The sequence below is a fragment of the Triturus cristatus genome, chromosome 11, assembly GCF_964204655.1.
Source record: "Triturus cristatus chromosome 11, aTriCri1.1, whole genome shotgun sequence".
Classification (NCBI taxonomy): Eukaryota; Metazoa; Chordata; class Amphibia; order Caudata; family Salamandridae; genus Triturus; species Triturus cristatus.
In genome coordinates this window covers 989,438,080-989,465,694 of record NC_140594.1, presented here as the reverse complement: position 1 = coordinate 989,465,694, position 27,615 = coordinate 989,438,080, and the positions used below count along the sequence as shown (strand labels likewise).

At 45.8% G+C, this 27,615-nt stretch overlaps 1 protein-coding gene across 6 annotated transcripts in view; it reads left to right on the top strand.

Annotated features, from left to right (window-relative positions):
* The window catches only part of HLTF (helicase like transcription factor), a 397,768-nt gene that overhangs the window by 147,513 nt on the left and 222,640 nt on the right, over nt 1-27,615 (top strand). The window lies entirely within an intron of this gene.

Below are 27,615 nucleotides of genomic sequence, written 5' to 3'. Positions count from 1 at the left end.
TCTCATGTGATTCTGAAGCATAATTGCTTCTATTGCCTCAACCCACAACAGAGAAAGCTTAGTAATGGTGGTAGTTGGTGGTAACCAGAATGTATTCCAATTTCAAGAAGCACTTGGCTTCATTGGGGATAGTCACATGGTTATTAATTGTTTTGTTATGGTAGGATGGCACACTTGCTCAAAAGCTTTTTTTGTTACTCATGTATTTATGCAATATCTTACTCTGCATGGTTGTTTTGATTTGTTGGTAATAACCATCAAGAGGGCCTGACATCTTTTCCATTCATTAATCCTTCTTGAGCCTCCTCAGTTCAGCTTCGACTTAAACGCAAATGTAGAATGGTATGCAGCAGTGCTAAAGTCAAGTTTACAAGGGGACATGCTCGTTGCAAATTGTATGAGCTGGGATCCTTGGGTGGTGTCACAGCTTATGAGGGTGCCATTGTCCGTCACATTGAACTTTGACTTGACCTACTTTAGTCTCATATTGTATGCTAGTCTCAAATGTACTGGCTGAAAGAAGAGGCTTTAGGCCGCCATTCACATAGATGGTAAGGTTGGTCTTTGTGAGCAAACAAAGAGGCTTCAGGAGAACTAACTGTTGTCAGTCCATGATGTTTCCTTAAGTCCTGATGCCTTTGCAGATGATGATATGTGTGCCTTATACAGTCACTATGCATTTTGGCTAAGAATGTTGGGGTTTTGCAGATCTGTCTGTGAATGAGATCATCATCCTTGGCCTTCTCTGCATGTTGAGCCACATATCTGGATTTCTGGTTTCGCTCTTCCTTTTCAGTGGTCATGATGACAATTTCCTAACTGAGGCAAGCCACGAGGACCTATGCAATCCTCTGGGACACTTTGACACCCTCAACCAAAATGGTTTAATGTCCTACAAGCAGCACTTGTTTTGTCCTTGTGAAGGCATGCATTGTTAGAATTTGCCTTATTTCCCCATTGACCACATGTCCTCTGAGAGGATCTCTGAGAAATTTGCTTTACCCATATTACTTTTCAATGGTTTCCACTGGGGCGATGGGATGTTCCGGTGGCTCTGTGTTGATATATAGATTGACCAACCCCATCTCCATATCGGCACTTCGAACGCTGGACTGTTGAACAGGCCCTATATGGCCGTGGGGAATTCCCCTCAAGACTCCAGAGTTACTGCGTGGAGGCTCAACTAACCTTACGCTTACGCTTAGATCAGACAGACTTAAAGATTACCACCTACCTCCAAGTGTGGGACCACACGGCTTACATTCATAAGCTACCTTGGAGCGTCTTTTTAAGTAGTCTAATCCAGACTATCTATGGATCACTATTTGATTTAGATTTTTTGTCTGTGGTCAGGCCTCCATACTGTCCAGGATATATATATTTATATTGCACTTTCCACAAACTATTTGGTTTCCCCTTCATCAGGGTGAATGCCCTTAGGAGCCCTGATGAAGTTCTCCCATGTAGAACGAAACGCGTTTGCTGACAACATAATGTCTTGAAATTTCTTAAGAATTAATAAATAAAGATTCTCCAAAATTGGGGTGTCTTTCATAGATTCACAAGCTTGATTATTTCCCGTCGTCGAAGTGGGAGTCCCACGGTACATAACATAGCAATGTAGCAATAACACAACCATAGATAGGTAAGAAAAAACCATAGAGTAGCATTGAATCACAGAGCTTTTAGATAGAAAAAACTTGTCACTTTTATAACATATTACAGTCATTGTGAATAGTCCAAACTCCAGCCAATCAGGCATTAGCACCCTCCAGAATGTTCTCCTCGGAGGCTCAGGCCCTCAGATCTTCTACCGCAAGTCATGTGAAGGGCGTCTCCCTGAGCTCTGCTCAGTTTTTTCTCATTTTTCTTCTCAAAGAACAATTTTTTGTCATGTCTACAACCAAGAAGTCCCTCTTCAGACCTTGTGGGAAATGTGGAAAACAGCGACTTCATTCTGAGGACCCTCATGAGAAGTGCATTTATTGCCTCTACCCTGACCACCAGGTAAAGGATTGTAAAATTTGCAGGACTTTCTCTCAAAAGACCCTTAAGGACAGGGAGGGGCGTCTCCTTCTGTGGCTACAGAAGTTGAAGACTATGGATAACCCCCTATCAGATGTGGAGGAGTGTTTCCTCAGTCCGGACTACTTCATCTTTGAAGAGAGCCAGTGAGTCGGAGAAGGTTTAAGACTAAGGTGGCGAAGAAACATCATGTTGTCAAGTCCAGTGACCGGCCTTCAACTTCATAAGGGGTGTCTTCTGCCCCTCAGAGTCTATCTACACCCTCTACGCCCCCGGGATCTGACTCTCAGGCGTCCAAGACTCTTATCTGAGCAGTTTTTGCCTAAAAAACTGGTTATCTCGTCGACGACCTTGTCGTCGCTTCCTCCGTCGACGAGGACTGATGTTGTCACTTTACAACGACGACTTCAACTTCTTCGTCTATGATGCCGGCTATGATCCTGTCATCGGTGACATCACCGTCGACGTTGGTGTCAGTGAAGGTGTGGCCTCTGTCGTCAACGGTGCCTTTGACTTCGTCGACGGCATCTAACAAGCGGAAGAAGCATTTGTCGACATGCACTTCCTCGTCGATGAAAGGGTCTGCTTCATCAACGATGACGTCGACGGCTTCGTCGACAGCGGCTGCGTCGACGGTGGCTCAATGGCAACTTCCCTCGTCCACGGCGACCGCGTCGACGGTGGCTCAATGGCAACTTCCCGCGACAACGTCGACGGCTGCATCCATAGACCTGGTTCCTTTGAAGTCTTCAGGTTCTCTGCTTCAACGTCGACGGTCTTCTGTGGATACCTTGACGCCAATCCAAACTACTTCTCATCCTCCAGCAGAACTGTTCTCTTCTGATGCTGGTGACGATGAATCGGAGGAGGAGGACACATTTGGGGCTGCTCGCAGTCCCTCTGAGCTTCTAATTAAATGTCAGGATTTTGATGACGACCAGGAGTATGAGGACTTTTCAGACCGTGCCAACCAGCCTGCACCGGATATTCCTATGGCGCAAATGCATCTGTCCCTTATTTCCAACTTTCAATTCATGCTGGATGACTATTACAGACGTTTTCCAAACTCAATCAGGCTTCTCCAGCACCACAAGCGCCTCTTCCACCTCCGCTTACAACAGAACCGCTTTCTACGCCTTCTACTTCGGCGTCCATACTACAACACCAAGACGCTCCTCATGTCATTGGGGAGGATGATGATGATGACCGAGAGGAGGGTGAGCTGGATGATAGATCCCTTTTCACGGAATGGGACAGTTATCAGATTCAAACACCGTCCCCCACTGCTCCAGCTCCTCTTGATTCTCCACCGGTGGACATAGGTGGATGTCATGTACTCATGGAAAGGGCGGCAAAGAGATTTCACCTCCCTATGTTCACTAGAGAGGAGGATTGTTTCTTGTATGACTTTAAAGATCAGCCACAGAAACAAGTACGTGCTATTCCCATCATAGATTTTATTTGGCAAGAGGCTCTCAAGCTCATGCAACACCCTAATTCCATTCCTGCTGTCCTGCCACGACTAGATAAAAAATACAAGGCCCCGGCAAATTTGCCTGCTCGTCTTATTGCACAGCCGAAACCTGATTCCATTATTACTCAGGCAGCACAACGTCGTGCCAGGAATCCCTCGTCTCCATTATCGGCTCCTCCGGATCATGAGGGAAGACGCCTTGACTCCATTGGTTAGAAATTCTCCACTATGGCGGCAACTACGGTCCGAGCGGCCAATTCTCTAGCTATCCTCGGCCGTTATGACAGACAAATGTGGTCGGATATTGCTTCCCTTGTAGATTTACTACCAGAACCTTCTAAAGCAGAAGCGCTGAAGATTCTTCAAGAAGGGGAAAGGATTTCCTCAGAGATTGATTGTGCTGTTGACGTGTCTTCTACTAGTTTCCGACAACTGGCGGGTGCTGCAGCGCTCAGGCGGCAGGGCTGGTTAAAAGCCACTTTTTTCCGTCAAGAGGTTCAGACGAAAATATTGGACAGGCCTTATGACAATGAATCACTGTTTGGCCAACACATAGATGATGCCCTTCAGACTATCAAGAAGGACACCGACACTGCTTGTGCTCTCGGCACACTTCAATTTATAAAACAGCCCTTTCGGGGTGCGAGGGGTCGTGGCTCCTCCTCTTCCTTTCGAGGAGGTTCCAATCAATATCGACAATACAATTCTTTTCAAGGCCAACAATGTTACTCCTCCCAGAATCAACAATCGTACAGACAACCACCAGCCGCATCTTACAGACAGAACAGAGGTAAATCCTCTCCTAGAGGAGGGGATTCCTCCAAGAAACAATGACTTTTTCCATCCGCCATTCTTGATGCCTCCCACCCTCGCAAAGGTTGGAGGTCGAATCTCCTGCTTCTACTCCAAATGGTCACTGATTACTACCGATCAATGGGTTCTAGATATTGTGCGCAGGGTGCACGCTCTCGAGTTTGTAAAGATCCACCCAATTCTCCGCCCAGAGATCCTCCTCTTGCCCATCTGATGGAACTTTTAGGTCAACTATCAATCTTATTGAGAAAAGGCGCGATCGAAGTGGGATCTGAACTTACAAAGGGGCAGGGGATTCTATTCGAGGTTCTTCCTTATACATAAAAAGGCGGGAGAATGGCGCCCTATTCTGGACTTATGCGCCCTAAACAAATACATCAAGACACAAACATTCAGCATGTTGTCTCTTCAGGAGATCCTTCCTTTACTATACCAAGGAGAGTACGTGACCACACTGGACCTTCAAGATGCTTATATTCATGTTCGTATTATGCCCAGACACAGAAATTTCTTCAGATTCAGAGTGGCCGGGAGAGATTTCCAATTCAAGGTCCTTCCATTTGGCCTTCGTTCTGCAGCCCGAGTGTTTACCAAAGTCCTTGCACCGGTGGCAGCTTATCTTCATCTACAAGAAGTACAAATTTTTCCTTATCTCGACGACTGCTTTCTAAATGCACGGTTGTTCGAACTGGCATCCCGACACACTCTACTTTGCAGGTCCCTCTTCCAGTCTCTGGGCCTTACGTTCAACATGGACAAGTCTCAATTTGTTCCCGCTCATCTCAGGACGTTTTTGGGGGCCATCCTGGACACCAAACTGGCAAAAGCCTTTGTGTCACACGAAAGGCGTCAGCGACTTTGCAATCTAGCGGTCTCCCTCCCGTTAAAAAAGTCAGTTTCTGTAAGGCAGTTGAAGTCCTTCCTAGGGATGTTGTCCTCTTGCATTCCCATAATCCCTCACTGCCGCCTAAAAATGAGACCCATCCAGGAGGAAGTCGACAAGCAATGGGCTCAAGTCTCCGGATCCTTCAACGATATAATCAAGGTCACATCTCCGATGCAAACGGCTCTGTTCTGGTGGACTCACAAAACAAACGTCTCTTCTGGTCGTCATTTTCTGGCAGACACTCCAAGTTTCACTCTCACAAAGGACGCATCTCTCGAAGGGTGGGGAGCACACCTTCAGGACCTCACAGTAAAAGGACGGTGGGATACCCACCAAAGGACCTGGCACATCAACCTTCTGGAGTTACTTGCCATTTTTCTGGCTCTAAAGGCTTTTTGTGCCATCAACCAGGGAGCTTCGGTGTTGATCCGGACAGACAACACAACATGCATGCACTATATAAACAAACAAGGGGGCACACGGTCCATCTTGCTATTTCTTCAAGCTCAACAAGTCTGGGATTGGGCAATCCAGCATCAAATCACTCTGATGGCAGTGTATGTTCCGGGAGTGTCCAACATTCTAGCGGACTCTCTAAGCAGGTCAACCTCGTCCAATCACGGAATTGCATCAACCCACACTGGATCGCATCTTTTGGTTATGGAGCCCCCCGAATCTGTATCTGTTGACAACCCATCTGAACCGCAAATGCCCATTTTACGCAAGTTGGCTTCCCCAACCAGAGTCGTGCGGGAATGCCTTTTTGATGAACTGGTCAATAATATATGCCTACACTTTTCCGCCGATTCCTCTGGTCCCCAGGGTTCTTTGGAAAATGAAGAAAGAACCTTGCCGCATTTTTCCAATAGCTCCCAGGTGGCCTCGACAAGTCTGGTTTACGGAACTCCTGCTCCTATCGCAGTGCAACCCTATTCTGCTCTGCCCACTTCCGGACCTTCTGACCATGGATCAGGGACAGGTTTGTCATCCCGACCCAGCCTCTCTTCGCTTAGCAGCATGGAACCTGAGCACTATGAGTTTGCCAATTTCAACATTCCTTACGACTGCAGGGAAGTTCTTGCTAAGGCTAGAGCAGCCTCCACTGTGAAAACATACAAGCTCAAATGGAAACGTTTCTGTCTATGGTGCGACGCTGCTCAGGTACATCCTGTTCATTCCACACCAGACCAACTTTTGCCTTTTTTTTTTTTTTTTTTTTTTACATCTAGGAAAATCTGGCCTCTCGCATTTTACTCTTAAAGTTTTTATGGCAGCAATCTCAAGATTTCGACAGGATGGTTCCACCTCTCTTTACTCCTCCAGAGTAATTCAGCAGTTCTTCAAGGGCCTTTTTAGGATGTTTCCTCCAATTCATCGACCGCCTCCTCCTTGGCATTTAAACATTGTATTGGCACAACTCATGGAGCCACCGTTTGAGCCCATCCATAAAGTCGATCTAAAATTCATTACGTGGAAGACTTCGCTGCTGTTGGCTCTCACTTCTTCACGTCGAGTCAGTGACATACAGGCGTTTACTACTAAACCGCCTTTTCTTCAATTCACCAAGGACTCTGTCCTGCTCCACACAAATCCGTCCTTTATCCCCAAAGTGCCATCGGATTTCCATCTTAATGAGCCAGTCTTTTTAAAAACATTTTTTCCTAATCCTCAAACGTCAGCAGAGAGGACTCTCCATTCTTTAGATATCAAGAGATATCTGAAATGTTATCTTCAAAGGACAGCTAGTATCCGTAAGTCTGATCAACTTTTTGTGGCCTACGGACGAATGCGAAAGGGACATCCAGTCACCAAACAGACTATTGCACGCTGGTTATCTACTACAATTGCCTTTTGCCATCAGCAAGCTGAGAAGCCACTTACTGCAAATGTTCAAGCGCATTCTACTAGACAAGTTTCCTCTTCTACTGCGCTATTTGGTGGTGTGCCTCTTCAACACATCTGCAGGGCTGCAACACGGTCCAGCAGGCACACCTTTACCAAACATTACTGTCTGGAAGCTGCTGACAACGCTGATTCAGCCGTGGGGCACGCAGTCCTACGTAATCTCTTTAAGTAAGGTGAGCCTCTGTTGCTTCCCTCCTCCTGTATACAAGGTACCATTTTTTGTCTTTATGCTTCAGTATCTCTTTTGTACTGTGTATTATGATTATTTTATATGTACCTTGCATTTTCTTGGTATGACTGCTTACTATTCTTATTCAAGCATGTGAATCTATGAAAGACACTCCAATACTGGAGAAGAACAAAAGTTACTTACCTGTAACCTATGGTTCTCCAGCATTGGTGTCTTTCATAGATTCCCATGCGACCCACCCTCCTCCCCTCAGAGGCTCTCCTCTTCTCCTTGACTCTTTGTTACTCTTGTGCTACGAAAATCAGAGGGCCTGAGCCTCTGAGGAGAACATTCTGGAGGGTGCTAACGCCTAATTGGCTGGAGTTTGGACTATTCACAATGACTGTAATATGTTATAAAAGTGATACGTTTTTTTCTATCTAAAAGCTCTATGATTTAATGCTACTTCTTACCTATCTATGGTTGTGTTATTGCTACATTGCAATGTTATGTATCGTGGGACTCCCACTTCGACGACGGGGAATATTCAAGCATGTGAATCTATGAAAGACACCAATACTGGCGAACCACAGGTTACAGGTAAGTAACTTTTGTTCTTTCTGAAAATCTCACTTTCTGTATCTGGACTTTTGTCACTCTGCACACGCCCTCTACTCGCTTTATAAGGATCTGGACTACAGAGGCATCACTTGTCAATTGAATTGCTTCTAGGCTCATTTGAGGTTCGCATAGAATTTAGTCTGCCCTGTAAAGCCTTAAATGATTGGAATCCTTCTTCCTTTGTCCAACTCCTTGTCTGTGCATGTCCTTGTCAGTTCCAAGAGACAGGCATAGAAATTGTCCAATGAGTCCCCCCTCCTTTCATGTTGTGCAGCCTTTTGCAGCACACAAAGCATGGCTTGTAGTATGGGCTTATTTGAGGGTTGAAGCAAGACCCTAGTGAGACAACAGTCATGCCATAGTCTTAAAACACAGTTGCTGTCCGCTATACCGCTTTCTACCCACCTGGAGAGTAGTGTGAACGACGACCATGCTCAAGAACAATGGTAGCCTGCTAAGCGGAAGGTGTTACCTTCCCCTTGCAGGAAGCCACTCAGGTGGCCACTCAGGGTGTTTATCTAAAAGGTAGGCTTCAAAGGCAAAGCTGCCTCCGGTGGGCAAATGTTGATCACACTTCTAAAGTGTTGCCCATTTGTTCAGGTAGTCAGGCTTGCATCAGGAACAGAGACGGGATACCAGTGCCCAAACGGTTTTCCCATGGGCGTGTAGTTCACACATAGCCACACATCTTTGGTGGGTTACATCTTTGGATTGGACAGAATAGCACACTCTGGGGTTGTTAGATGCTACACGTAGCCGGAAGTCGTGATAGGGCGGGATTGATCCTGGTAGACCATCGCTAGTGACTGCATCATCTCTCCAGGGCACTTTCTGGGCATAAATATGGCACCCTGAGTCTCAGATCATGCCGGAACTGGAGAAAGGACCAAAAGACTCCCCTGCTGACCCCTAGACCTCGTAAGAGAGTCTGCACTTTTTGCTGAACTGCACCTACCTCACCTTAGGCCTGCAAAGAGAGGACTGGCTTGAGTAAAAGAAGCTCCTGAGCCCCAGACCAAAGAAGTGACTCCAAGGGTCAGACAGCTGACCCCCTAGAGCCAGCACAACTGGCATCAAAACTGAAGAAGTCTCATCTGGCAAGTTGGTAGTCACATTCCTGGAATCATCGCGCCACCGCTGGGCACTCCGAGAGTCCAATACTCGGCAGCCAAAAATTGCACCCCTGTGGACGGGGGAGTGTCATCTTAGTCCAGATTGGTCACACCCAAGGGACACAAATCTCCACCAAAGGATACTGCTGAGCCCGCTGTGTACAGAGACCGGTAGCATAACAGCAGTGGCTTTCTACTGACTCAGAGTAATTCAGGAGACCCCAAACTCTCTGGCTAAAATCGCCCCATCTCATCTATGGACCGAGGAATAACCACAAGGTCATCCCCGTTGACCGCATAGCACCTAGGGCATCGTCAGCATCCCACATCCCCAGCATCAGGACCTCTTCATTAAAGAAAGTCTAAGACAGTTTTGATGTAACTTGTGTAACTGGACTAGAGACTGCTTTGGTGACCAGGTGACTGCCCAAATACTCGTTAGTGAGCCTCCTGATCATCTTTCTAATGGATTTAGTTGCTCTACTCTGACCAGAGTAGCCAAACCTAACTCTTTCAAACTTTTCAAAAGTTAAGTTTGTAAACTTTACGGTTACCATTGCTTGTTTGCGCTATGGACTAAAAAGCTGAGATTCACGTTTTGCTCTAAAATCTATATCTCACGGAACCCTGTGGTGGATTTTGATCATCTTGGTGTCTAAAAAGTTCTTAAACAATCTAGTTGTATAAAATTAGGATTGGATTTTATTTCGTGTTGTGCAACTTTAATATTTCGTTGTTTGGCGCTCCTAAATACTTTGCACTAGTTCCTTGATTTAAGCCTTACTGCTCCAAGCATCAGCTACCCAGGGTTGAGATAAATGTTTTTCAAACGAGCCTGCCTGGACCCAAGACTGTTTTCTGAGTGTATTACACGGTAAGGTTGCATAAGCATACCAAACAATACACCACAGTCCTCACACTTACCTATCAACATAACATAATCTCTTATCTGCATATTACACTATGTGCATTGCAGGTGACACATTAACCCTTTATGCAACTTCCTGAGTCAAAGGTGAGCCTAAAGAAAACCCAGATCTCTCCAACAAGTGCTTTAACCACCAGTTATATTACCATTATTATGATTCCCTGAGATTTACTGGTGCACAGAGCTCTCTGCAGTAGGTGCTTTAATCCCGTAATATATTTTAAAATGCAGCCTTTGCAATCAGTTTACAGTCACGATTCTACTTGGTGGCAATTTCTTTACAACAGAGTTTAAAAAAAAAAAGTTTAGAAGTTGAATGTCTGGTTGCTTTTCAAGGCACTGCCACTTGTAACTCCACCCCCTTCATTGCCCACCTTGACCCTCAATTTATGGGTTTCCAGAGTGAAGTTATTCCAATTCCAATGCAGTTAAACATACCTGTGACTTTTTTAATAGATGGGTATTTCTGAGTATGGAATTGGGGGGCTGTTGGGCGTTTTTGAGACATGGCATAGTTGTGATTGGCATAGGCACACTTTCGCTTCAGAATGCTCCGTGATGCAGCTGAACATGAGCAAAGGGATACTCTTACTGTTGCATGCCGGCTTGAAGACCTACGTCGGAAGGGAAACTATCGGTGTAGGATTACAAAGTAGGCCACTATGGCAAATGATTTGTTCTTCAACATAAGTAATTGTAAAGCATGCATTCAACCTTGAGCTTCTTTGTGCTGAGAGGACAGATGTTTATTGCTACTCAACTCAATGATACTAATTTTGTTGATTCCAAAGGATGAAAGGCTGAGAGGGCGTACCGGGATTCTGACCTGTGGCTCATGAGAGCATCACAGACTTCTGGAGTGGATGCAGCAGTTAACTGAGCCACCAGACCCGGCTTAATTGTTGCTATCAATAGTTTTCTTTCTGTTTTATGATCATTCTAAGAAATTAATCCTTTGCAAACACGTTTGTTGCTGTTACAAACTAGCATCTTGATTTTCTTAAAACTTTTTCAAATAATATTTATTTTGAGATTTTATTCCAGCCATAACGAAATGTCAACGGAGCATGAGCTGAGGTGTATCTATATCCTGTTTTAGTTGCTGATGATTTTGTGGTCAAATGTTCTTTGTTGAATAGGATTAGTAACCTTTAGATGTGTTAGTCTCCCTAATCATTCTACCCCTTGTTCAGTGCATATCTGTCCATGTGGTTGACACAGATTGTCTATACGGCGGTCTCTGACAAAGTAACTCGGTGCTACAATACTTGTTGATTTTAGGGTATTCAGTTGTGGCATTTAAACTGGTATATCTCCCAGTGCCTTAGCCGTCATGCAAGTAAGGAAAATGGGACCCTTGTCCTTAATAAAAACAGTTTTCTTTTTTTTTTAAAAGCCAATAATTGCGTAGGAATCTATCTCACACTACCGTGCTACTCCCTCTGTTGCAGTAATGATGGATACGCCCCAGTTCCCATGTATCTCTTCAATCTCCGGTATCCATGTGGCATTCCCTTATCACTGAATATCTAAAATGTCTTCTATTTATTTTTCCTCTGTCACCTTACCTTCCGCCCTCTTGCACACCCCTTCTTTCGGGCCCCCTTCCAATTCGCCATTGATTTTTTCCAATCTCTGTGGTGTCCCTCCCTTTTCTCTTGCATCTGTCTTGACCTTTCACTCTCCCACCCTTCTCCCCTATTACCTTTCATTTTCTATTACTCTTTCTCATTTCCCCAGTGTTTATGCATCCTCCTTTGTGTGTCTCCACTTACCTTTCCTCTGTATTTGGCTACTTTCCATCTTCACTCACATCCGTTTTTATGATCTGGCTTGACAGAACAGCTGTCGTCATACAATTATATGAGGATCACTAGAGAGGGGCTTTGGCTCCACCCACATGTTGGGAGCCAGGATAACATGTTTTGATTGGGCAGAAGTTGTGTGCTTCCACAAAAAGTGCTTGCCCTCCATGCAGCTGTGATAATTTTGTTTATTTATCTGATGTCTACTCATAAAATAAACTTTCAGAGGCAGACACTTGAAATTGGAGTGCTTTTAAAGTGTGTTAGATAGCTAGATAATTTGTTATTTTTCTCTGGCGGCAGCACAGATGGGTGGATAGAAGTCAATTTTATATGTGTGGCAGGGTTCTAATATACGCCCATTCGCCAAGTTACAGGCCGCCTTTCACCTACACCACATCCAGTTCCTCTGCTTCCTGCAGATTCCCTATGCCATGCCTTATCCAGCCCACTCTGACGGAGGTCCCGGAGTTTAGCCGTATGGAGGTTAAGGACCTTATGTCACCTCTGGGACAGGGGGGAGTCTCCCAGATCTACTGTTCCCTGGTCATCAACTCACCTGGCTTATTCCTGGCCCTCCACACTTGCTTGAAGCCTGGCTGGGTCTCTTGGACGATGGGGGACATAGAGAAACACTTATGGCACTACGAGAGGTTGGCCAACTCCTCCCGACTTTATATGATCCAAGTAAATGTTCTTCATATGACCTATTTGATGCTGGAGCGGCTCTGGATGGCGAATCAACTGCCGACACCTGCTTGCCATAGATGCGTATAGATTTTCATCATGTGATTTGGCTGTGCCCCATAATACAGCAATATTAGTCCCAACTTTTGGGGGTCTTTTCACATGTGTTTGGTAGGCTAATTGATTATTCACACCAGATCGTGGTCTTGGGTTTACAGGAGGAGCTGGGCTGCAGGAGGACTGAGAGATACTTGGTCAGTCTGGGTACTCTGTCGAGGAAGCGTGATTTTGCCAAGCACTGGACTTCAAAGAATGCCCCTGATTTCCATGTGTGGCAGAATGCCACAGACTGGTTTTCAGAGATGGAGGAACTAGTGTATGCAGCTTGTGGCTGCCCGCAGAAACATCTTAAAATATGGGGTATATGGGGGAGAACATTTTGGTCTCATGGGAATGTAATGTGGATCCTTCTACTGGTATAAGACCGGGGGTCGCGCTGTTTGACTTTACTTTGATTGCAGGTATGTTTCAGATCTCTGAAAATCAATAAGAAATGCTTTATTAAAAAAACAGAAGATCCAACGGCACATAAATGATGCTTTAATGCTTTCGCCCACCCTTCCCACCGAATCCTGCAATAGTCTGCAAAAGCCACTTCTTCTGAAGATGAAGTCTTACTGTTGTCCTTCATCAAAGCCCTCTGCAGATGCTCTTTTATCCCTTTCCCCCATTGTCAGGGTCTCCTTTTCTCAAGACGTTTTTCCAGACACTCTCAAAACATGCCGAGAAGATCCTCCCACTCCTAAAGAAACCCACGCTAGACCCTGATGACATCCCCAACCACTGGCTTATCACTCGCCTGCCATTCATTGATAAGATCATTGAAACTGTAGTCTCTGTTCAACACCAAGACCGCATCAATTCTAATGATCTTCTGCACGGCTATCGGTCTAGCTTCAAAACATGCTGCAGTAAGGGGACCACTACCTTACACATCCTAGACTATGCTCTCTAGTCCACAGATGAAGATGACTCCTGCCTCCGGGTATTGCTGGACTTCTCAACTGCCTTCGACACAGTTCACTTCCACTCTTATGTGCAATGTAGAGTATTGAATAGAATTCATTACCAATTTCTTTCACTGATCTCCACCTACCTTTCCAACCATCACCAGTTTCTTCACATGGGCACATCCAGGTCACAAAAGATCCCTATCACCTGTGACGTCCTCCAGGGCTCCATGATGATAATAAAATAATAATTGGGGAGAGGATGTGGCCTAACTGCTAGGGCAATGGATCTAAATTCTGGGGAACCAGGTTTGAGTCTTGGCAATGATGCTCAACATCCTGTGATTCTGGGCAAATCACGTAATCACCCCGTGCCTAACAAAAAAAACAAAAAAAATGAACGTGTCCTTGTGCCACGCAACTGCTGCTTGTGTAAAGCGCTCTGATATCTTCGGGTCAAGTTCACGCTATATATAAAATCCAAGAAAAAAAGTCTCCTGTCATCTTCCACTTCTACGTGGTGCTCTGCTCACAGATAACAGCATTAAGATTCACCAGTATGCCGAAGATGCACAGCTCTACTTAAAAGTATCCTCTGCCACAGACGTCCAACTCCTCAAACACTGTTTGCCCATCATCCAGACCCTACCTAAAGCTCAACCCAATCAGGACAAAATACCTTTTATTTGCCAAGAACAATAAGCAAGATACAGTACAAATCTGGCTCAATGTTCTGAACCGTGATGGCTTCGAACCACAAATTTCACTGAATGCCAAGTCACTTGGATTCACACTAGACACAAGCCTCACCATCAAGGAATGCATTGCCAAAAAAACAAACACACGTGGAACCAGCTCTCTGTTCTAAAGAAAGTCAACCATTTCTTCAAGAAAGCAATTTCGGAACTGCTATTCAAGCCCTCGTACTGTTGCATCAGGATGGTGGTAATCAGTGCTTAATTTGTGCCGGTGCTTAACCCCGGCACTTATTTTTTAGGGCCGGGTCTACTCATGATATCAGCTCACTACATTCCAGTAATGCTACATTCACACTGTCATCCTGGTAAAGAGCTGATATCCCACTGTAAATCCATACCTGGGTTTTGAAAAGAAGTGGAGTCCTCGTCCGGTAAGATACTTCTTTATTAGGCAGCAGGACACACGGACATACACAATACCAGCTCCCTCCTTCTTGCTCCTTCTCAACCGTCTAACCCCCGGCTTCTGGAACTCCCGTCGAACCTCCATGCGAAGGTTCCACGTGGAACTCCAGATCTAGAACCTAACACATCTTTCCCCTATACAGTTTAAAACAAATTACATACGTCCATGTTCCTCTAAAACAGCACATCCACCCAAACTTAATATGTCACGTTGTACATTAATACATTTCATAATCACGAAATTTGCAAGGCAATTTTGTTTACCTGGACGAACGCTCTCGAAGATGGGAATCTATAGATGTACTCATTTGGCTAGAATCAGTAACAGGCCTTTTAACACAAGATGAGTTACAGTGGTTAGAAACAGAAATCTTGCCCTTATTCCACCACTTTCCATCTTCCAATTGTACTGCACTCTTATTCGTTCTCACCACAAGTTGAGGTTGAGAAAACTTAGATGAACCTTTGGGTAAAATTCTAGAACATTTAACACGCACCCAATCCCCCACTTTGACATTCAGTTGTCTAGTGCTTGATTGAATGTACTTCTCTTGAGCATCGTGTCTTTTCTTATCAACCTCTTGCAATTTCGTTATAGGCACACTAAATACCCCCATCCATCCTCAACATTTTAGAAGAAGGAACTCGACCCCTGAGTAAAACAAAAGGAGAAACTCCTGTATCCGAGTTCGGAGTAGTGCGTACAGCCCATAACAGATTCTTAAGTTCTTTCTTACAATCAAGATGACTAGCCTTAGAAAGTTGAATGTTGTCCTTAATCACCCTATTAAACCTTTCCACCAGGCCATTACTCCTAGGGTGATAAAGAGAAGTCTTGGTATGTTTTATGTCGATGAATTTTAAAAACTCCTCAAACTCCGAGGAGGTAAACTGGCCGCCATTGTCAGAAACAATTTCATCAGGAACACCGTCTCTTGCAAAAAGGAACTCTATAATACAAGAAGATGTTGGGACCTTCACAAACTTTAATTCAGGCCAACGGCTGTAATAATCCATGACCACGATACCATACTCTGACACACCATGATCTGACAACTTTAAGGGACCTATGAGATCAATGGCCAATTTGGACCATGGTTTTGAAGGAACTTCTACAGCCTGAACCGGACTGGGAACAGTAATTTGAGTTTTGTCGCTGACGACACACTGCATACAATCCCTAACAAAATGTTCAACATCTTTGTCAAGGCCCGGCCACCAGAATTGCTCCCTAACCCTTCTTTTCATAGCACGTATTCCTATATGTCCTTCGTGAGCCAGGGTAAGAACCTTATTTCTCATAGCTGTAGGAACCACCAGAGAAGTGGAACGAAATAACCAACCATTAATGATTGACAACTCCTCAAAAACGTGTTTAAATTTACTGATAGAATCACAAAGAGATAATCCATTATTCCATCCAGTGTGAATAGTGTTCATTACCTCCTTGATGTCCACATCACTAGCATAAGCCTCTCACCACTCCTCTTGTGAAATTGCACTACATGGATGTAATGCTACATTCACACTGTCATCCTGGTAAAGAGCTGATATCCCACTGTAAATCCATACCTGGGTTTCAGTGTTGGGCTGATTTGGCGTGGATTTGCATGTAAAATATTTGAATTTGGATGACGCGGCCGCCTGCTGTATAATGAGGCACAAACGTCCGGAAAAACTGCCTGGGTGAGGTCCTTGCCTCAGCTAAACTAACAGCAATCGTAGTGCTAGTGCGCTACCAATGAATGCTTGAAAATGGATTAATAGCCTGGCCCGTCCCTCCTTGGAAAATCGGCAAGTGTTTCCTCCCGAGTCTGACCAATGCGGATTAGTGTCCTCACTTTTCACTCGCCCTAGCGCACTGCGCAGCTGCAGCACTAGTCTGTCAGCTAAAGAAGCAAGCAGAGTGTCACGCAGCAGCAGCCCTATAATTAGAAGTTTTAACACAGAAAGGCAGTAAGTAATGATTTAATTTTCGTAACATGCATAAGTCTGTCTTGTTTAATGGTTGAGGTACGTGCCCAGTAAAGTGTAACCTCTTATTTCTTGCGCTTGTTTTTACTTAAAGTATCGCATAATTCATTTGCAAGTTCTACAGCAGATGACCTGCCGTACAATCCTGATTGCCGGCCTACCCGAGTGATGATAAATAATGTGTCTGCGTGTTGTTTCTACAGCAACCAGGTTTCCAACTTTCATCTTTTTATTCGTAAAGTGTTGAGTTCTTTCTAACTGTATTTTGCAGAGATCTGAAAAAAGCATGACGAGCCGAGAGCTAGGGCATAATACATATAAAGAGAAAGTGAAACCAATGGTGGTAGGGAATGAGGAGGACGAGTTTGCTTGAAACATGGATGCTAGTGATTGCAGTATTTGTTACATAAGGATTTATATTAGTAAATGATAAACCCCGTCATAATTGCAGTTAAGATTATAAATATGTCCATTAAAGAATTATATTATAATGTATTAAACAATACACACATTTGATAGATGTGAGTGCAATCGAGTATGCCAAAAATGTGTCTTGGAATCGGTTTATTGAAATTGCAGCTCATTACAAGGCAAATGTAATACATTTTATGCACAATTACATTACGCCCACTTTGTGATCAGGACATAGGCTTCAGAATGAAAAAACTCCGTCTGTACAGTGTCAGGTGTAGTATAGTTACCAAGGAAGTGGTTTCCCCAGCAATGGTGACCATGTTAAAAGTGTTCCCCAAACTATTCTTGTGGCTTATTCACCAGTTCAGAAATTTGGAAAGGTTGGCAGGTGGGTTGATCACCAACATCTGATCGAGTGAGCCAGCTTTTTTTCACAATGCCCACCACTTACGGTGCTTAGAGGCATGGTTACGGACTTTGTTCATACAGTTCAATACGTGGTCCATGTATAAGGGATTTGGATGAATTCTTATAACTTGCGAGACAGGACTCTCACCTTGGATTTTATTTAACATCCCATTGCATTCTGGGATCTGTAATCTTGGTTTACTTTAATTGTACCCATTGTACTAAAACGAGATTACATAGTTTACTAAAACAAAAGAACATGACTGGATTAACCTTTCCCTAATGACGTAGAACCATCAAGTAAATACACAACAGCGTCCCTTTAGATGGATTTTAAGCAACACCAGTAAAGTACCTTGGTTTCCATGGGTGACATGGGGGTGATTTTTCCCTGCGATTAAGACAAACCATCAATTGATCAACTTTTGCTTCATACAAAACCAGAGCGCACCATCATGAGCATCATTGTTTTCTTTAACCAGCATTCCATCGGAGCAAAGAGGGCATCAATATTCTTTACAAAAATGTTGTTGTTGGCAAAATAACTTTCCGCCTCCATTCCTGTGTATCCGTCCCTTCTTTACTTTGCCTGTCCATCCACTCTTGTCTATGTCTTTCTTTGCCAGCTCAACTTTCCCCAACTTTCATTTTTTTCAACAGATGTACTCCCATTTCCCTCTTTTTAGATCCTCTTTCTCCCATATGTCTTTGTCTCTCTCCTTTGCTTGTACCCTTCATAGCACTCGCTCACTCGCTCTGTCTTCATCCATCTTATTACTTCGATTTCTTTCTCTTCCTCATGTTTGTCTCTCTTTCAGGCTTTGTCTTCTCTCTCGCTTGTTCTTTGTCTCTAATCGCATTCTATGCTTCCACCTCGTTTGTATCCACTCATTCTGTCTCCTTTTTTTCATTACATCCCTTTCTGACTCCCTTTAATCCAGGTTCCCTCCATCCATTTAGCTTTGTGTTTTGCTTTTTCTTTCGCAGTACACATCTGTGTATCCTCTTACATTAGTTGTACTTTCAAGTACCCTTTCTGGTGCACATGTTGTTGAAGATCTTTCAGCAGCACTACACCTACAGAAACCCTTGGCCTACCCAGCAGTGGAGGCGTTTTAAGGCATGAGCAAAGAGGGCCCATGCCTTGGGCCCCAACCTTTCAGGGGCCTCCTTATAAAGCTAGCTCTGTTCTGCAGAGAATCCTGCCCTGATTACCATGACTAATTCTTTTTTAAACAGATTTTTTTAAATACCGTTTTCCTTTTTAATGTGGGTGATATGTGAGAGTCTATTATGGACAGTTTGGAGAGACATGCTATTTTTATGTTTCATGTAACTATAAAAAAAGTTTCTTTTAGACCAAAGCAGTACCTCTCAAATGAGAAATGGGAGGGTGTTACAGAGATTATTTGCAGCAATATTAGTGTGCTGCTGCTGCGTTGAATGTTGAAAACACGAGTCATAATCCCTGAATATTGATGTAAACACATTTAAAATTTGGACAAATGTTCCTTGATCACATAACGTGCCTATGCCTGAAGCCTGTATTACTGGGCACTCTTGTCCACAAAAAATGCATGTGCCAAAGGTTTGATGCACTGGGCTAATATCAGCTGGCTATTTAATATGTATATGCCAGAGGCATGTGGTAGTGGGCAAATATCAGCTGCCCATATGATGTGCATAGGCTTTCACAACTTGCCATATATAATATACCAAACAAACAGAAGCCTGTACAAGTGGACATTTCTGACTCGGGTATGTAACATTTGCAGACCTCCATTATATGCACTGTAATGCTTAAAGTCATCTGCACATCTGAAAAGTGTTATTTTCAGATACCAAACTACATTACATACTGTGCATATTCAAAGGGTCTGCATTGTATGCTATAGGCATATCTGTGACAGTACATTTGACATGAGCATATGATATATGCAAATTTTAGAGACCTGGTATGGCATATATTCAGAAGTTTTAGATGTCCATATTGGGCATATTACAGGACTGAATAATGTACATGAATCAGTTACAGGCAGTGCATATGCCAGAGAGGTGCATAATGTGCATCTTAAAGAGTCCAATATTCTTCATGTGATAGATGCCTTCATAGTGGGCTCGTACCTCTCAGCTCTATAATACCATATATTTTTTGGTAACAAGATGTACATAAGTCAGTCAAATGCAAATTCTGCAAATTCTCAGAGCAAAAGAATTGAGAAGTGTGTAAGGTGTCTTCTAATAGAATGGTCCGGGGTAGTTTTGGGTGTTATTTGAAAATCAAGCCAGGGGAGAAACAAAACACAAGAGACGTAGATAGTAATTCCAGCATTACTTTGTAGTAAGGCCTTTCATGGTCTGAAAAGGTTCATTATCTGCGATTCCAAAAGTTATGACATCCAGTCTCTTTTGTGGGCTTGCCTTGATTTTATTAACAACGTGTTTTGCTGAAATTCAGATCGGGTATTACATCTGGCTTTCAGTGCCAGTGTCACTGTCAGTTAGAGATGTGGGTGGAGCCAATATAGTAAGTGGGTGGAGCCAGTGGAGGAAGTGGGTGAAGCCAGGGAGTGGGTGTGGCCTCCTACAAAAATTAGAGCTCCTGTACTTAATATGTGACAAATTAAGCACTGGTGGTAATGCCCTACTCTGTGGCCTCCCAGACTCCACAATGGCACCCCTTAGGTGCATTATTCATGCTGCAGCACACCTCATCCAGGGCCTGGAGGAATAGGATCATTTCACCCCAGTACTGATGGAAACAACGTTGGGTTCCCTTGCTGTCCACACCATCTTCAAAACCAACTGCATCTTTTACAAAGCTATCATGATTAGCACCCTAACTTATCTTGCTGACAAGCTCACCATCTCTGGCGGATCTTGACACACCTGCAGCGAGGACACCATCAGACTGCAGACTAAGAAGTGTAAAAAAGCAAAAATAAAACAGCAGGCCTTTTCCATCTTTGCACCCACAATCTGGAACAACATCCCTTATGCATCTGCACCATTCCAACCCTGCTCCAATTTAGGAAATAGTTAAAGATGCTCCTCTTAAAGAACACTACGTCACAGTATCCATCCACCACTCAGCTTCCTCTACTCTTACTCATTGACTTTATGCTGGTCTTTGACCACAGCACTCCTTGACCTTTTAGCTAGGCTCGCGCTATAGAAACACCCAATGTATACATACATACATGAAATTAATTTTTTTAAACGTTGGTCGAGCCACTAACCTGTTTGTTTTTGGTTGGTTGGTGCATGTTGTTTAACTTTTTGTATGTTGTTTGTTTGAGGATGACTAGTATGAATGATGGAGGGTTTAGGTTTTATAAAAATCGTGTGATGTTATTTAACTGTTGGATTGATTCTTTCTTATTTTCTATGTATTGATTAGAATTAATGTGTCCAATTTGTGCGACGGAATAAAAAGATTGTGTTTGTTGCTTATAAGCAATACAAAGAAATAGATTTTGTTGTAAGCGGTAAATCAGGCTTCTAATGGCTATTCTTTATCCTGAAGAAGGCATATGTGGAAATTTAGCGTGCAAACTGAACATCATCTGCGCCATCTTGCCTCTCCCCAGCGCCACGCACAACGAATGCACGGCCGCCATTTTAGGCACCCCACTCTCTCCCCGCTCACTCTCGACCGCCAGCGCTTTCCCCTGGCGCTGCAAGCATCCCCCGCGCGCCGGCCACCCCCGCTCTCTCATACAGGCCATAAACCCTCTCCTTCTGCGCGACCCTGCTACGGAACCACTCCCAACCGACAACCCATACATGGTCATGCCTCTCCTTTGATAACCCCCTTCCTCTGCGCCCCATTGTCTGAACTGGTCCCAGGCCATCACCTAGCCCTGCGGATGCAGTTTACTGCCCCTACTGTAAGGGAAACACCCCACATCAAAGGGATTACAGTAGATCAAAGCCCCTACCCCCTGAGACCCGGCCAGTTGCACACACCCCCGGGAATTAGCGGAATTCCCTGCTGCGCGATAGCCATCTCCCACTGCGGGTAGGGTGGGAACTTCTACTGTATCTATGTGTGGGATCGGATCTGAGCCGGGGCTTCAGGGGATGTTCTTTCAGGCATCAAGGGAATCTCAAGAATGTACTATGTGTAATAAAGCAATAAACCAGTGTATAAGAGACCAGGTCTCAGAGATGCAGTTAGAGCACCTCGTGACGATACCTTGCTGTCTGATCTGATGTGTTCTGCTCCGACGGAATAAAACCTTGTTTCCTGCCTTCCAGTCTCCGGCGCCTGCCTCTTTCATTGGTAAATTATCGAGTGGTATGAGAGGCGATTACCGCCGGGCAATACTTGAAAGGTTATCGACTGAAACTGCCGCTACCATTTAACAATTGGCGTCCCAAACGTGGGGCCCATCAGCGACACGTGGATCCAGTGGGAGAGGTCCCGACGACAGAGTGAACGACTGCAACGATCGGGAGAGCTCCTGCCCAATAGACCCTCGTCTGGCAGCCGATCATCCGAACTTCACTGGTTCCGAGCAGACCTCTCTCGAGTGATCTACGGTCCTGACTGGGAACCATCAGGAGTGCCGCGGCAAATACGGAGAATAGAGGACGATCGGGCGCTGGAGGCGGAAGACGAGAAACTGTCCACGCGGTCCGGGTAAGGTCGTGAAATACGACAAAAGTGCGAAATAATTGATTGATTGTTTGAATACTAGTATTGCTCATTGATTGTTCTTTTTGAGATATTCGCTGTCTACAAACGGGGAGGAGTAGAAATACTCTCTCTCTCTCCCTTTGCAGATAGTGAAGGGTAGGTAACGCAGACTTTTGTCCCCGTTGAAACCCGTCGTGCCTATCTTTATCTCCCCATTGATTGATTGTCCGAACATTGATTGTTTTGAAGAATAGTACTTTTTGAGATATTCTCTGTTTGCAAATAACGTAGAATAGGAATATTCTGTCTAGTCTTTGCAAATAGTGAAGGGTAGGTAACGCAGACTTTTGTCCCCGTTGAAACCCGTCGTGCCTATCTTTATCTCCCCATTGATTGATTGATTGATTGTCCGAACACTAGTTGTTCGATATTGGTTCTTTGGAGGTATTCTCTGCTTACAAATAACGAGGAATAGAGATATTCTGTCTAGTCTTTGCAAGCAGTGAAAAGATAGGTAGTGCTGACTTTTGTCCCCGTTGAAACCCGTCATGCCTATCTTCTCCCCACTGATTGGTAGTTGGTTCTGCCCGGACCGCTTATTAGAGGTGAACCACCCGGCTCCACTGGAAGGCACCCCTAATAAGGACATGTTCACTAAATATGGACTAGTCGCCGTAGCTTATAGCAAGCTGTGGCATAAATATACCAAGAAGGACCCCGAAAGTCAGTGGCCACTGATGGGATCCTTCGACGACCGCAAGATAGAAGCGCTAGAAGTAGCTCTGCGTAGCAATAAGACGACGCCTACTATGCTTGACAGTATTGGCATGTGGCGCAAAGAAGCGACGCAACGGAAAAAGAGGGAAGAAGTAAAAGCAGAAAAGGAATTACGAAAGGCAGCTCACCTAGCCGCTAAAAAGTTAGAAGAAGACATAAAGGAGAGAAGGGAAACTAAACTAAGACAGGAGCCCGAAACCTCAGGCCAGTACGCTGTTAGGACCCCTTCTTTGCTCTACCCTGTATTGTCCTCCAAGCAGCAAACGAATGACGAATTACTGTTAGGTCCCCCGACCATTTACATGCCCCCTCCGTATGCACCCTCCCAATCGGTAGTGCAACACCCACAACCCCCGAACACGAACGAAAGCAGTACAGGGGCCTCGGCCCTCACGGCCTCCGCGCCGGCTGAGCCTCTTGTACTGAACCTAACGTCGACTACAACGCTAGACGACCATGAGATAGGAAAGAAAGAGTCCACCAGAATGAATCGGTTAACTAAAGATGAACGAGCAGGAATTGACAAGATAGTAGGGACGCTGGTGGAGCGAAAAGAAAGTGAGGAGTATATAACGGACGTGTATAAATCGTATGCCGACAGCCGCAGACGACACTTCGTCGTACGGCTCTGTTATCACACCCTGAATACATATGAGGATAGGTACCACGATAAAGGTCCCGAAGGCCTAGCGGCCCTATATAGGAAGGTAGACATTGGGGAAGAAAGAGAGGGCGATGTAACGAACCTCTTCACTCGTACACTCGAGGTCTACCGACACCTTAAAGAACATGGACAGACAACCAAAACAGAAACCCCCATAGCAACTAAGCCCCAGGGAGGAAGGGCCGATGCCATGATGCCCATTAAAGAAGCTGCCCCCTATTGGGTCCCCCCACGGGGTCAGGGAACGCACGACGACATCAACCACCAAGATGCGAAGGGAAGGGTTGTATATAACTGGGTCTACCAGCCGTGGGACCGGCAAGATATTTTGACCTTTAGAAAGACCCTACCCGACTTGAGAAAGAACCCGACTGCCTTCTACACTGAATTAGGCACAGCCTTAGGCTCAACGATAATGACGTTAGCAGATATCGACTTGTTCTTTGGGCTATGTCTGCCGGCTGATGTGTGGAAACAAATCCGGAAAGTTGACCACGCTGAGCCGTTCGGATATACCTGGGTACAACTCGATACCATAGATAAACAGCGAGAACCAGGACAGAAACCCCCGAAAGCCATCTTAGAGCTCCCAGACAAGATTGTACAAAAGCTGAAGACTCTAATCCCGGAAAGAAAGGTAGACTGGTCGATAGTGACGGCTTGTCGCCAGAAACCCCAGGAAGACGTGTCTGAATACTTCTCCAGATTTGAGACTGTGTTTTCCGATTACAGTGGCCAAGACATGACCACCGTAACCGGACACCACCTCTTTGTCCAGAATTATGTAAAGGGTCTGTCTCAAGAAGTTTCCCAGAAGCTACAGACCAGCGAGAGCAGTTGGGCAGCCTCCAAACCCGCAGCAATTCTCCAGATGGCCCAATACTACGAAAACCAGAAAAACGAGAACGATAGAGCGTCAGAGAAGAAGAAAAAGGAATTAAAGGAGAGGGTGATGATAGCTCAGTTGCAAGGGGTGACCATAGGAAGGGAACCCCCGAAAGAGAACTACCAACCAACCGCCCCTGGAAAGCTACCCCCTAGAGACCATACACCTACACCCTACAACGGACGGAGAGACTTAGATGGGAACCAATGTGCGTTCTGTAGAGGGTTCGGACACTGGAAATCCCAGTGCCCGGTCCTTCTGGAAATGAATAAAAATAGGAACCCCAGAGACACAGCATATGACCCCAGAAATAGAGGACGGGGACGAGGGCACACGAACGACGCCATCAACGACAGGCCAGGCAGACCAAACACCTTTGATCTCCCCCGACAAAACCAGTGTCAGCAGTCCGACTATGAAAGCACTCATGACTTCGCATAGGACCGCCAGGGGCAAGGGAGGGATCCAGTCGAACTCCGTGTTGACCAGCAAGGTCCTTACGTCACCGCTAAGGTCTTGGGCACAAAATCTCCATTCCTGGTAGATACTGGGGCGACACGTAGTGCGTTATCTAAACGACTGATTCCTAGGGCACCCTTGTCTGGCTCACACGTAACCTCAATAGGCTTTGACGGAACGCCCTCCACTAACCCCTTATCAGCACCAATCCCCTTTGATTTAGAAGATAACACCACTGACACGACCTTTCTGCTCTCCTCCAACACCCCCGATGCTATTATGGGACTTGATTTGCTAAAACATTTTCGAGCCACTATCAGATGCTCCCCAGACGGAGTTCGAGTCATCCTACACGATAACCCAGATCTGTCCAGACCCTGTCACACTCGGCGTATGCTCTCTATAACCGATGCCGATATGTCCCTACTCGACACATTACCTTCACATCTATGGGCTAAAACCGACTCAGATGTAGGGCGCATGGTGATCGACCCGGTACACATAACCGTCCGACCGGACGCAGTGCTCCCAAAGCTTCCTCAGTATCGGATATCCCCCGAAGGCGAGAAGGCATTGGTGGAAATCATCGAGTCCCTGGTCGAGGCAGGAGTGGTAGAAGAAGTAGCGAGTAATGTTTGCAACAGCCCTATCCTACCCATTGTAAAGAAGCAAGGCGAGGGGGATGAGAAAGCCTACCGTTTCATTGTTGACTTGCGAGAGGTTAACAAAGTAGTCATACCCCAGTACCCCGTAGTCTCAGACATCACCACCATCCTCACCCTGATTCCATCCACCGCCACCATCTTTACTGTTATTGACCTCAAGAACGCATTCTTTTCCATCCCCATCCACCCAGACAGCCGCTACCTGTTCGGCTTCACTTTAAAAGCCCGTTCGTACAGATTCTGTAGGGCACCCCAAGGCTACACTGAGAGTCCCAGTATTTACAGCCAGGCCCTCAAGAGGCAACTAGATGCAGTCCAACTACCCGATGGAGTGGCGTTGATACAGTACGTTGATGACATTCTTTTGGCGGCCGACACCACTCCACTTGCCGTCACAGCCACCATTCACCTCCTCCGCTTCCTTGCGGAGAACGGTCACAAGGTCTCCAGAAAGAAATTGCAATTCTGCCAGCCCCAAGTAACGTATCTAGGCCACCTACTATCCAAAGACGGGAGGAAACTTACCCCTGACCGAATTCAAACCATCCTAGAAACCCCTGTTCCCAAAACTCAGAAGCAAGTGCGGTCCCTAGTGGGCCTCACCTCCTTCTGTCGTCAGTGGTTGCCAAATTTCAGTCTTATCGTAAAACCTCTGCTTTCCCTGCTGGCTAAAGATACCCCCTTCCCCCTCCCCTGGACACCCGAATGCCAATCCTCCTTCAAAGAATTACGGGACGCCCTCTGCTCAGCCCCAGTCCTAGGAACCCCAAACTACACTAAACCTTTCTCCCTCTACACCCACGAAAGGGAGGGATGCGCATTGTCTGTCCTAACCCAGTCCATAGGCCCTAAACAACGCCCTTGTGCCTACTTCTCTGCCACTCTCGACCCCGTAGCCAGAGCCTTGCCCGCCTGCCTTCGAGCAGTAGCCGCCGCTGCTGTCTCTATCCGACAAAGTGAGGGGATCGTGCTCTCGAACCCTCTCACTGTATTGGTGCCCCATGCTGTTGATACCCTCCTGAACCAAACCAAAACTCAACACCTGACTAGCGCACGACTGACTGGGTACGAACTGACTCTGCTTGCACCCCACATCACATTGAAACGATGCACCACTCTGAATCCAGCCACTCTACTACCTCTCCCTGACACTGACCCCAATGCGTCCCCTATACATGACTGCGTGACCCTCACCGACGAACAGACCAAGAGTAGGGTTGACCTCCGGGATACTGCCTTCCCGAACCCTGACGGAGAACTGTGGGTGGATGGCTCATGTATCAAGCTCCCCGATGGCACCACCTCAGCTGCCTATGCAGTCACCACGGCCCGAACCGTTGTTGAAACAGCCCGCATCCCCCAGCGATCCGCACAGGCGGCTGAACTAATTGCCCTCACACGAGCCTGCATCCTGGCAGCAGGGACAACCGCAAACATTTACACAGACAGCCAATACGCCTTTGGGGTAGTTCACCACTTCGGGCTCTTATGGAAAGAGAGGGGATTCTTGACCTCGCATGGCACACCCATCCTGCATGGAGATCTAGTCTCTGCCCTGACCGAAGCAATCCTCCTCCCCACACGGATAGCCGTGATCAAATGCCAGGCACACAAGAAGGTGACAGACATTATAGGTCAGGGAAACGCACTAGCTGACATTACTGCCCGAACCACAGCCGAGAATAGGTCCACGACCCGCATGTACGTGACCAGGTCACAAACTGAGAATTGGAAGGATGCTAGGGAAACGATTAGGGATATCCAACTAGCCAGCACACCACACGAATTAACTGATTGGGCCCGGGTAGGATTGAAGGACGATGACGGTTGTTGGCGAACTAAAGACTCGAACAAATGGCTGCTGCCCGACTCATACTTGATCCCCATGCTGACCATGGCACACTCCCCCGCACACATAGGGTCTGCCCCCATGATCGAACTCATCTCCAAAGTCTGGCACAACGACAGAATACCAGACTCAGCCAAACGACTGGTCCAACAATGCCTAGTATGCCTCCAACACAACCCTGGGAAAGGAACTGCTGTACCCCGGGGAGGGTTTGGGGTCCCCAATCACCCCTTTGAGGTCCTACAAATGGACTACGTCCAGCTGGAAAGGTGCCAAGGT